General features: G+C 41.0%; 1 protein-coding gene across 2 annotated transcripts in view; it reads right to left on the bottom strand.

Moving 5' to 3' along the window:
• Positions 1–12,519, bottom strand: part of mid2 (midline 2) — a 143,301-nt gene that overhangs the window by 99,404 nt on the left and 31,378 nt on the right. Inside the window, exon 2 of one of the 2 annotated variants that reach the window (XM_022760087.1) lies at positions 10,162–10,220. The exons of the other annotated variant lie outside the window; for it this stretch is intronic. The gene's annotated coding sequence lies outside the window, so the exon portion shown is untranslated. The remainder of the gene's footprint in view (positions 1–10,161; positions 10,221–12,519) is intronic. 2 annotated transcript variants of the gene reach the window in all.

The following is a 12,519-nucleotide window of genomic DNA, read 5'->3' as shown; positions in this document are numbered from 1 at the left end:
AACAGAAGGACATGCATATTTGTATAATGAGTCAAGTGCACATTCAAAACAGCCAACACACATCAGCATATAACAGCAACACTACACTACAACAAGGATCCTCTTTGTAAGTCGAGGCCAATGTTTCATGACAACGCTGTAACACTTATGTTACTTTATCTGACAGGCTTTCATATTAACATGACCGTCTGAAACCTTTAAAAGGAAATCTGGAGTCAAAGCCAGCTTTAAAAACTTATTTCCATAATGTCACGTTCATGTTTTCCGCTTGAGTAGCTGCCTGGCGTGGGAACATGCAGCTCGTTGTCAGCTGTCACAATCTGTGGGATCATTTTTTCCATCTAACGATGCAACAAGTTGAGTTTTGGTTGACTGTAATACTGGTGGCCTGGTAGAACTAGGCTGTATCACAGTTTAGCAGAGAGGCGTGAGGATGACTTGTGAGTATGTGTTGCCATTTGACTTCAGTTCTTAACAGTTAATGGGTCCCACCCTTTTACTTGGGTGCTGATGTTTACCATAAAGCCTTTAATATATGTATTTCATTTTATAGTGACCTACTGAACTGCAGAGGTGGATTTAAGAAGGTTCACTAAAAGAGTAGCATGAAGCAAGAGATATACAGAAAACAGCCCGTTTGTTTGTCTGAACCAGACTTCAAAGATGAGGGAGAGGGCAACATGTGGGAGTTAATTATTACAGTGCTACAATATCTTATGGCAGCCCGCAAGTGACTTACATCCATTCTTCCATCTGAAATACAAAAACCCAAACCTCTCTTAGAGCCAGCCAGTCAGAGGTCAGTCTTTATTATCTAAATAACTATATACACTGTTGCTCGTGAAGTTGGAATAAAATATTTTTTTACCTCTTTCCATGAAATGATTGTGACAATGTGATTTATTCTTGACAGATAAAGTGTATATCTCCTCAAAACTTTAGTAGTCAATCTCTTCCAAAGTGATTACTGATGCATTTAAATAGGAATAAACAGAGGATTGTGTCTGAAAACAAAATTATTCAAATTTTATGGGCAACAGCATATATTTACATTAATAATTTAAGAGTTTGACTCTATATATGGAATCTTGATCTTTTTTGTTATTCAAGTGAATGTTTACAAATATTACTAATGTGATGAAACTTGCTTGAAGAAAAAAGTATTAAAAGTCTGGTCTATTTGAGAGTGATATCACTTTTGATTACATCACACATCAGGCCTTAAAAAGTAATTTCAAATTAGAGTGGTGCTTAGTATTGGTCAATTATGCAGATAGGGTCAATTATATAAAATGAGAATCTCACATCCTCTGGGTATCAAGGACGTCGTTTATGATTACAGACACTTGGAACTGGCTCACTCACCTTATCTCTGTCACAGTGGATCAATACGGCCCTCCCGCTAAGCACTTATAATTTCAATATCCCCTATGGCAAAGACCTTTTGCTTCCTCTCAAGGCTTTGCTGCTAAAACCTGGGATTCTGCAGAGTAGTCGCAGCCTCAATAACACATAGCTCTACTGTGTTAAAACTGAATGGTTGTCACGAAGGGAGGCTGCACCGGGGCCATTTTTGATGACAGATGACTGGAGGAGAAGTGCTCAACATGGTGATCAGTCAATGTATATAGTACATGTGTACACACACTAATCACACACACACTGACTCACACACACCTCTCTGATGGCACTGGATTCACCATGAAGTCCCACAGTGAATATTTATTACATAACCCACAGCACAGCTGCAGCCCCAATGCAAAACAAACAAAACAATGAGAGTGACACCAAATGAACTGAAATAATCAGATCTGACAGCACGGTGTGGGAATTAAACCCTCACTGGTGTGGAGTGGATAAAATTACTGGTTACTGGTTAACAAAGCGTGTATCCACGCTGCTACTGCAGCAAAAGGCAGGCAGCAGAAGTGGGAAAGGTAGAGAGCCTGAGAGGGAGACTGGAGACATAAAAAGAAAAAAAAAAAAAAAACTTGGAGGAGGAATATGGAGAAATATGGGTCAGACAGAGAAAGACAGGGAAAGCTCAATGTAAATCAGGATGTGTAAACATGTACAGGCCTAATCTCATTATCCCTCGTCCTCCTGGGCCTATGATCAGATGCTTGATTAAAGCGGGAGATGAAAGAAGAGAGGTAGAGGACAGAGATGGAGGCAGAAGGGAGGATAGGAGATGGATTGAGTATCCTATAGAGGGGAAATAAATAGAGACTGAGAGACAGTATGGAGCAGGCATTATGTCTCAGCTACATGTTTATTATTATTGTACCTAGGGACTATATGGATGTGAGCCGAGTGATATTTGAGTAATAATGTGATAGACTGTGGGTACTGTAATCATAATTTCTTTTTCTACAAATGGATGATAAACATAAGATGATTAAAGCAACTTAAAAGCAACTACTTTTTAAGTGTATTTATCATCATTGACTACAGAGCGTACGCCAAGAACACAACGGTCATATCCAGATCAGAGTGGAACCTGTATTTCATCCACCCCCTCTCACTCCTGCCTTTCCCATTCTTCTTTCATCTAAGGACCATCTAGTCAGTGATGACCATTATTACATATTCATAGTTAAAGATCAAAGTGATGCTAATCAGCACGTCAAGTGAATTTCTACCTGTAAGAGAAGTGCCAATAAGAAGGAATCTACTGTAATATACAGTAGTAGTAGCAGTACTAGTAGTGGTAGTAAAACCATGATTTATGCATACGTTAGACCACTGGGATAAGCAACTAAAAAACCCCACAATCTTTCCCTCAATTTATAATTCATATTGAGCACTGATTGCATATCCTACTCACTTTCTTTAAATTGCATAATTCTTGGTTCAGCAGCAGATGACCTCAGGAATGGGTAAAGAGATGTCAGGCAACTTTGGGGTTGAGACATCTTCTCTTGACATGCACATTACGCCGTATCAAGCGGCCACCTCCAGGGCCGTAAAATGAAGCCAACGAGGGACTGCTAAAAACTTAGAATGGCTGCTTGAGGCTGGCGAGTCAATCCGCATAGACTCCCATATTAAATCTTTACAGCAGAAATAAACATGTTTACGGTGAATTTTTTTTATATAACTCACCCATTTAAATTTTATTAAAAGGCTTAAAGATATCCATGCACTGAAGTCTCGGCTCCACACTCGCACCCACTCGCGGGAGGTAGACCGATTGAGGCGCTGCCAAGATGGCGATAGCGGAGCAGCCCACTCTGAGCTTCAAAACCGCTCTTCAGGAACCTATGGGTGACGTCACAGAGGCCACATCCATCTTTATTTACAGTCTATGCGCTGTATGTGTGAAGCCAAATATAATTTTGCTTTACCTGAGCAACTCCTTTTTGGCTGCTCTGAGTTACCGACCAGGTTGGGGTGTGGTCTTATTGAGTCAGTTGAGCATAAGGAGCTTTGAGAGGAGGGTGTGATGAAGTAGCCGGAGGCTCCTTGGAAAGATATGTGTGTGGGAAAGTCATTTAGATGAAACCAACAAACCAATAATTCTGTAAAATGTACTGCTAATCAAAGTTGCCTGCATGAGCAAGCAAGGATAAAGCCAACTTTGAATACTCAGAGGAAGAAGCTGTTTGGTACAATGTTGTGTCAGGACACCAGCACCACGACCTTGCAGAAGTAGCAAAGCTTAAGTCATTTCCTGTTCTATCTTGATGGCCCAACCACTAATCTAACACCTCTTGTCGTTTGCTCACTGGCAGTCGAACAAACTTGCTGTGCAATCTTTAGGCTGACATTGCTGCAATGGATAAGAACTCTTAATGCTCTGTAAACATGTTTACTCATTTTCCTCAGTATTGTTGCTGGCTGTGACACTTCATTCCCCTCCGTTTCTGTCTTTTGCTTCAATTTCATTTCATTGTACTACAGAAAAGAAAAGTGACGCCACACAGATACAAGCTCAACAATGAAATCTTTATTTTATAAAGATTCTCAATCTGCTGGTTTATAGAGTGCAACAGAGGGCATTAGCATCAGCAGGCACATGTTTTTGCATTGTGCTATCTAGACTCCAGACATAGAAGTTAAAATGACATAAAAAGACTGCAAATACACAAATACAGGTGCACGCTACCACTTACCGACCCTTCATTTCCCATGTGAGCCTCAGCAGACAAAGCTATGATAAAATAAGCACGTCTTGACTCTCTTTTCTCATTTAATTCACTTGAATCTGTGACAGCAGCAGAGCTTGTTTATTGAATCTCATTGGACTTTGGCTGACCTTTAAAGTTACATTTACAACCCAGACGCTGCTCCCAAGTAGAATATTTCCCTTAAATATATGTATATATATATATATATACACACACACAGGTATATATACATATATTTTATTTTTTTTATTTATTTATTTTTTAATGAGTATAAAATTGACAAAAAAATGAAATAAAGTGCCCCCAGTTATTGAGTGTGAGCCAACAATGCAGTGGCATTTCACACTTGAAACACTTTCTCAAACTGTTAGAGCAGACACCATGAAATAGCCTATAAAGTAAAAGTGTTGTCAAAACACAGACTGGTCTGCTCTAAAAATGGTGTGCAGAGCTGTTAAAGTGCTGTTACGGTAACTGTAGCCACATCAAATCACTTCAGGTGTTGGTAAAAATGTCTCCTTTTTCTCCTTGCCCGCCCACCCATATCCTCTCTTCACCCTTTTGTCTTGATCTCCTTTTCTCCCTCTGTTCTGTAAAATCTTTCTTGACTTTTCTCCAATGTCTATGTATTAATATATACAGTGACTCAACCCTTTTGCTTATTTCCTGCCGATTCTCAGTTGTTCATTATTGCCTCTTGCTTATCACCCAGCTCATCCTNAACAAACTTGCTGTGCAATCTTTAGGCTGACATTGCTGCAATGGATAAGAACTCTTAATGCTCTGTAAACATGTTTACTCATTTTCCTCAGTATTGTTGCTGGCTGTGACACTTCATTCCCCTCCGTTTCTGTCTTTTGCTTCAATTTCATTTCATTGTACTACAGAAAAGAAAAGTGACGCCACACAGATACAAGCTCAACAATGAAATCTTTATTTTATAAAGATTCTCAATCTGCTGGTTTATAGAGTGCAACAGAGGGCATTAGCATCAGCAGGCACATGTTTTTGCATTGTGCTATCTAGACTCCAGACATAGAAGTTAAAATGACATAAAAAGACTGCAAATACACAAATACAGGTGCACGCTACCACTTACCGACCCTTCATTTCCCATGTGAGCCTCAGCAGACAAAGCTATGATAAAATAAGCACGTCTTGACTCTCTTTTCTCATTTAATTCACTTGAATCTGTGACAGCAGCAGAGCTTGTTTATTGAATCTCATTGGACTTTGGCTGACCTTTAAAGTTACATTTACAACCCAGACGCTGCTCCCAAGTAGAATATTTCCCTTAAATATATGTATATATATATATATATATACACACACACAGGTATATATACATATATTTTATTTTTTTTATTTATTTATTTTTTAATGAGTATAAAATTGACAAAAAAATGAAATAAAGTGCCCCCAGTTATTGAGTGTGAGCCAACAATGCAGTGGCATTTCACACTTGAAACACTTTCTCAAACTGTTAGAGCAGACACCATGAAATAGCCTATAAAGTAAAAGTGTTGTCAAAACACAGACTGGTCTGCTCTAAAAATGGTGTGCAGAGCTGTTAAAGTGCTGTTACGGTAACTGTAGCCACATCAAATCACTTCAGGTGTTGGTAAAAATGTCTCCTTTTTCTCCTTGCCCGCCCACCCATATCCTCTCTTCACCCTTTTGTCTTGATCTCCTTTTCTCCCTCTGTTCTGTAAAATCTTTCTTGACTTTTCTCCAATGTCTATGTATTAATATATACAGTGACTCAACCCTTTTGCTTATTTCCTGCCGATTCTCAGTTGTTCATTATTGCCTCTTGCTTATCACCCAGCTCATCCTAGTCCCCTCGCTCCTCTTTCCTCTCTCACCCCCTGACCCCTTCCTCCTCCTCCTCCTCCTCCTCCTCCTCACACAGAGGAACAGCAGAGCTCTTCATCAAGCAGACGTCAGGCATCTGTCAGAGTCCGGGCCAGTCTCAGTGTGATTGATTTTTGGCCCACCTGCGTCTTTCGTAATGACCAACTGTCAGATGTTTTACTGCCTGCACTGCCTCCTCTCTGTTGCTGCAGCATCCAGAGGCTAAATCTCTGAGCTCAGACCTACAGCGCATTATCTAACTTGTCTTCAGATAAGATTTATGTGAGTAAACCATACAGCCAGCCTGTCTCCCCTTCAATCACAAAGGTTTTCAAGGATGTTTTATTTTAAAGAAACAAGCACAATATCTCTTTTACACATGAAGTTTTCAATTATTCCCAGGCAATGAGGTTTGTGACAGAAGCTAATAAATGTCTGCTTGGATTTGCAAGCAGGGTGCCGTGTTTTGATTTGGTCCGGTAACGGTTTGTAAAGCAGTTTGGAAGCTGAGACTATCTTGTGTGGAGTTACATGGTAACTCTTGAGCTCTGCCGCACACTGGAAGACTGGCAAGACATATTTCCTGTGTGGCAAAACAGTGTCTTTTTAACTAGAGACTCAGGAAAAAAATGTTTTGATTAGTTTGAAGAGAAGAAATGTAGGATTTACACCAAAACAAAATGCAAGAAGTGAATCTCTGTGTGGTATCTGTTTTCCTCAAGATCAAACTTCTTTTATAGACAAGAATGTTGCTTATTCTGCTCTTTGATCCACATGTGTTCATGTGTGTGTGTGCGTGAGAGAGATAGAGGGAGAGAGAGAGAGGACAGCCTGCTCATGTTGTAGCAAACTGATAAAAAACAAATCTAGCCTAAATATATGTGGACATCAATCCTGACTTGATTGGGAGCTGAAGCTGAACAAGACATTTAAATTTCACCTAAAGGGATAAAGTTCAATTGATTTTGTTGAGCGCACAAGATGTTACTTTTTCAACTGAGCCTTAGTGTGACTCCAAGACATCAGATGATGAAAACATGTCAGGAACACCTTCAAAAAAGTCTTTCATGTCCCGTGGCGGCCTCCAGACTGAGTAAGGACATATAAGCGTAGCTTCAAACTGGAGGCAGAGTGAAAGAAGGGGCGCATTGCTTCCCCTAGCCGCACTCACCTGGATGCCAAGCTTTCTGATCATCACCTGGAGTGGAGGTAAAGTCCGAAGATCTCACTCTGTCTCTACTTTCTTTCGCTGTTTGTCTCTGGTTGTCTTTCCTTCACTCTTCCCCCCCCTTTATTTCTTTCCGTCCTGTCCTTCCCTCTCCCTCTTTCTCTCCATCTGCCTGGCTGGGACACCTGACTGCCCACAGAGAGCAGAGATGCAGCAGAAGGCATCTTTGAAAGCGAGCTCTGGCTACAAACCTTTCATCTAGTGCTATACCTGGCCAAGGCTGGCTGCAGGGTACCTCTGCTGTCAGAAGGCATACACCAGAGGAGGGAGGGAGGGAGGGAGGAAGAGACCAGAGGAGAGGATGGGAAATGAAATGCAATGAGCGGGAAAGACAAAAGTACAAAAAACAAAAATGCCTATCTAGTATTAATTTATACTGTCGCCATGCTCGAAAAAGGAGGGAGGAAATGAAGATGAGTGAGAAACAGACATCAGAGGGAAAAGAGGGAGAGCAGAGACGGGGGAAGCAAAACTAGAGCAGATGATGAGAGATGGAGAGACCCTTGTGGCTCATAGAAGACAGCCAATTTACAAAGCTCCTGCTAATGCAGCTACTTGAGTTTCCTGCTTTCACCTAAAGTATCACTGGAGAAGACAATATCCGTCACAAATCACTGGAAGTGCTTAAGTCTGTTTAGGATGAGCACTTCTGCCCTATTGATTAGTAACTGCAGAGACACAACAGAGGAAAAAGACATGCTACAAACACCCTGAACTGGATTGTAAAGTAAGGACATACAGTATGACATGCTTTTTACTCAGGCAGCATTTTTTTCGGTGAAAGGGCTGTAAACATTATGCCCAAGTACGGGAGTGCACTGAAATGACTGCTGTTCATTCAAAGCCAAGACTCAGTGCTGCCTCATGACATCACAACTTTCTACATTATCTCAGCAAGCCACTGCTTGGCCTATTGCATCTGCAGAGGAGTGTGCCTCCTTGACAGGCAAAGACTGAGTATTTGGAGAGTGTGCGATGTGCCTCGACAGGAGGTGTGCGAGTATGTGCGTGTGTGTGTTTGCATGTGTGTATTTTTGTGTGCCTATGTGTGTAAAACCCCTCCGAAAAAACCTCCTGCTGAAAACAGGCAGCATGCTTCTTTTGGTAAGGCACATAATAACTCAAAAGCCTCCCATTGACAGCGGTTGTCTATAGCCGTGAAAGACTGTGAGTTTGACAAATGGATTCTCTCACAGCTGTCTACCTGTGTAGGTTCTGCATGGGAAAATCAGGCAGGAATGCTGCAAGGCAGGTCTGTCCTCAGTCCTTAATGCCACGTCTGGGAACACAGACAAGGATCAGTGCCGAGTCAGACCATGTAGTTAAGACTGACAAAATGGTGTTTACCTCAGACATGGCCGGCCCCCTCATCTGTCTGGTGGATATTTGTCTTTTAAGTCAGCAGGTTTTTAAGAGTGTAATCTGTACTTTAGAGGCCATCATTAAAAGCAAACAATGCTTGCCAACAGGCAAAAGCCTGGCTTCAACGATTTTTAAATCTTCATCAATATTTTTTTGAGTTCGTCCCTCCTCCCCTTTTGTATCATAGACAACCTTGATCAAGTACGTATTGAATGTAAACGCTTCACATCAAATGCAAACAGTGTAACCATAGGAACCAAACCCTAGTTCATAAGAACAATATAGTGCTTTTTTTTTTTAGTCTGTAGTCCTCAATTAAGCCTTACAAGCCTTAGGGTGGAAACTAATAAACAGACAGCATATCACTGAGAATCAATATTGCATTAATTAACTAACACTGTATATTACCGGATCCCCTCTGATGGGATGAGATAAAAAAGACAAACCTGGAAACCTTATTACAGATAGAGCTGCAACTATGAGCTGCATCATCCAAATGAGACGCTTTGTTTGCAATGAGAATAAAGAGATCCTCTATTTTAGAAAAAAAGGATATTTTGACCCATTTTCCTTCTTAATAAATTATGTAAAATAGTCTCTACAATAAGACAGAAAAACCCACTAAGCAAATGCCAAGCTATCAGGGCTATACAAACAGCTCAATCCATTTAAGGCCATTCTTTACCACCGCAGGAGTGTAAAGAACTAAAGCAACTGTTTATACGAGAGAACTGCAAAGCCACTCAACCTGTATATAATGAAGTCGACATGCTTCTTCCACACATATACAGAGAGCTTCCAGTGCATGGTACTCGTCCACTGGAGGATGTTATGTGCTGTAAGCTTTTGTCAGGAGGATATGCAATGGGAAAAGCCAGTCGAGTGGTCTTAAAAGACAAGAGGCTGAGGGAAGTGGGGTGGTGGGGGTGGGGCTGACAAGGCCCCGGACTTCAGCCATATAGTCCAACAAGTGCATTATGTTTCACTCAGTGGGAGGGTTTAGATGGCTGCCAGGCACCGCGTGAGGCTAATTGGCAGCTTAACAAAGCAAACCGTTTTAGACATGAATGAACATATCCACTGATAACACACATCAGTGTTAACCAGTAATTAAAGTCAGTGTGGCTCTCAGCAGGTTTTGGTGCATCACATGTAGAATTTGGTTGTGTCCTCCCTCCCTTTTTATCCCTCATGTCCTCTACCTCCGCTCACCTCACCGATTCCTCCTGCCATTTTACACATGCTTCTTCTCTAATTCACTTATTTCATGGCTTTAATATGATGTGTATACAAGCATAGGTCACCAGCTAAGGAAACGGGAAGTGTGGCTCGCCACTCACTTCTCATAGATATTCAAAATGAAGTTGGCAGGCAGCATTTCTTTAACAATAAAAAGTAGAAAAACAAGCACGGGTATAAATTAATAAACAGGTATTGGTCTACAGTCTCCTACCACTTGGCTGGAATGGCAGAGAGGTGCTGCCAGAGATGCGAGTTGGGGTTGGAAGGGGAGAATCATGGGGAAGGATCCTGCAGAGTGGAGTTAAAAATAGAGCATGAAGAGTGGAGGAGGGGGAGGGGACGTACCTGTGGGCTCAGAGGCAGCCTAGTTAGCGATGAGCAGCACCGCTGTGGACGTTGATGGACTGGAGAGGGACACAGCGACAGAGAGAGAGAGAGAGAGAGAGAGAGAGGGGAGGAGACCAAGAAAGATGGTGATAGGGATCGAGGGAGGGACAGAGAAAAATGAGAGAGAAAAAGGGGGATGAAGTAAGGTGAAAACCAGAGGACAGATAACAGGCAGAAGGAGGAGGAAAGGGGGAGGGATTGGGGAGAAGATAATGAGAAAACAAGTCAGATTAGCATGAAACCCCAAGTTTGAGTCAAAAAGAGACAATCATTTCACAGTAGGCTGCGGATGGGCGCAATGATTAGCAGTAGTCTGCGACAGATGCACATGCTGAACATACAAATGATGACACACAGGCACACACACACATACACACACGCTGGGTGTTATATTGTGGCTGCAAGAAGTGGGGAGTCCATAAATAATCCCTCCAACAGAGACAACTATACAGAGACAATACAGCCATATGGAGAAACATATGTTTGTGTCATGTGTCATTTTGACTGCTACCTAAGAACTAGTGACTCAAACCACAATAAAGCCAACTTCATCAGAAAGTTATTGACCGCTGTGCACTGATTTGGTCACCAGTTCTGGCACGTCGCACTTCATAGAACATCTTTGATTTTATATTAGTTATAACAGCAGCTCAAATAAGATCTGTCGCCCCCAGAGAGGCCACGGTTAAATATTGACACCAGACGGCAGCCACACAGAGGTAACAGGAGCCAGTCAACAGGAAGAAGTGCCACCATGGAAAATCAGTGCATTGTTTACTAGAGGACCAGCCAGGTGCGGTGTTACTTCTTTGTCAGTGTGAAATAATCTGAGAAAACAGAACACATGGCCCGTCATTTGGTTCCTAATAAGCTTTTGTTCCCAGTCGGTTCAGGAGGGATTCCAGTGAGTCATCCATGATCGACAGAGAGGAAGAGACTTGGCAAGAAAGACTGAGCCGAGCAGCTGTATTGAAAATGCCTCCAGACTTCAAAGCTTAATACCTGGATACTGGAGATAATGTAGTAATCATGAAAAAATAAGAAAATGTTTGCATTGCTTGTGATTTTTTTCTGCTCATTCATATCGTACTTGGACTGTTGATGTCCATATTTAAAAGTAGAAAACATGATAAACCCAATAATAGTCGGGTGTATTAAAATACATCTGCTTTGGTAAATTAGATGTTTTTTTACTGTTATTTATGACTCATCATGATTTTAATGTTAGACTGTGTTTTGAATTTGTTTCATGCTCTTTGTGGCACTAAGATAATGAGAATCAGAGTTGCCGGTTTTCCTCACAACATTTGTGTGATCGCTTAATTCACGTTTTTCAATTAGGCTTATTTGCTGCACACGGAAAAATGAATTATGGTTGTAAATCAATCACTCTGAAAGCATTCATTAATTCTCAATACAGCTCATTATTTAGCATATTCACTAATTAACATGAGGTGTGCTAACAAAACCATAGTTAATTATATACAAAGTGGCTGCTTGCTGCCAATCTCTCCTCTCTCTGTCGTCCACCAACACTGCCTCTTAATCATTGATGCACATCAGTGTGCCATGACTCACCACAATAATTGCCTAATAAGAGACATGAGGACAACCGGCCTGTCAATGGACTGCAACAAGTGTTCATCTCCCCTGAATGCCAAGTAAGTAAGTGGTCACCTTATCACATACAAAAGAGAGAAATAGAAAGAAAGCCAGAACCTCAGCTCTCCATTCAAATCCATTCTGTACTCTTTTAGTTTACAGAGACACACTCACTGTGAAACCAAGCCAATCTGAACATTGAGGGAATGGAGGATACTCAAACCCCAGACAAATACATTCAAACACACAGTGTAGAAACTATGAAAAATGCGTGTTTTAAAATATGAAGGTTTAAGATTCACAATTAGCTCTAGCTTTCAGATAAACATCATTCTGATAGTAATCACTGGCACTGCACTCATTCTCCCCTCGCTCTGGATGTTTGTGTCAGTTAATGTCTTATTTCTAAATGTAAATGTGAGATCAGTGTCTGTACCAGCAAATATTAACCATCTGCCACAGCTAACGTAATGACAACGGAGAATGGTCTATTTATTCATCAGCTAACAGTCCTAAAGAGAAAATGTGACCGCTCAACGATGCACTAGATATCTGACAACCTTGTACAGACAACATGGATTAGAAAAGCATATGTTCCTCTAATATTCAAACAGTTTATAGTTCTTCTTTCGCCTTTAAAGGTTATGATTGATGTAGTTTTTTTAAGGACTAAGTTTCAAATTATACTAAACAGTTTAATCTCTAATAAGAAAC

The sequence above is a fragment of the Seriola dumerili genome, unplaced genomic scaffold, assembly GCF_002260705.1.
Source record: "Seriola dumerili isolate Sdu_G_001 unplaced genomic scaffold, Sdu_1.0 BDQW01000331.1, whole genome shotgun sequence".
Taxonomy (NCBI): Eukaryota; Metazoa; Chordata; class Actinopteri; order Carangiformes; family Carangidae; genus Seriola; species Seriola dumerili.
This window is presented reverse-complemented; position numbering and strand designations above follow the sequence as displayed.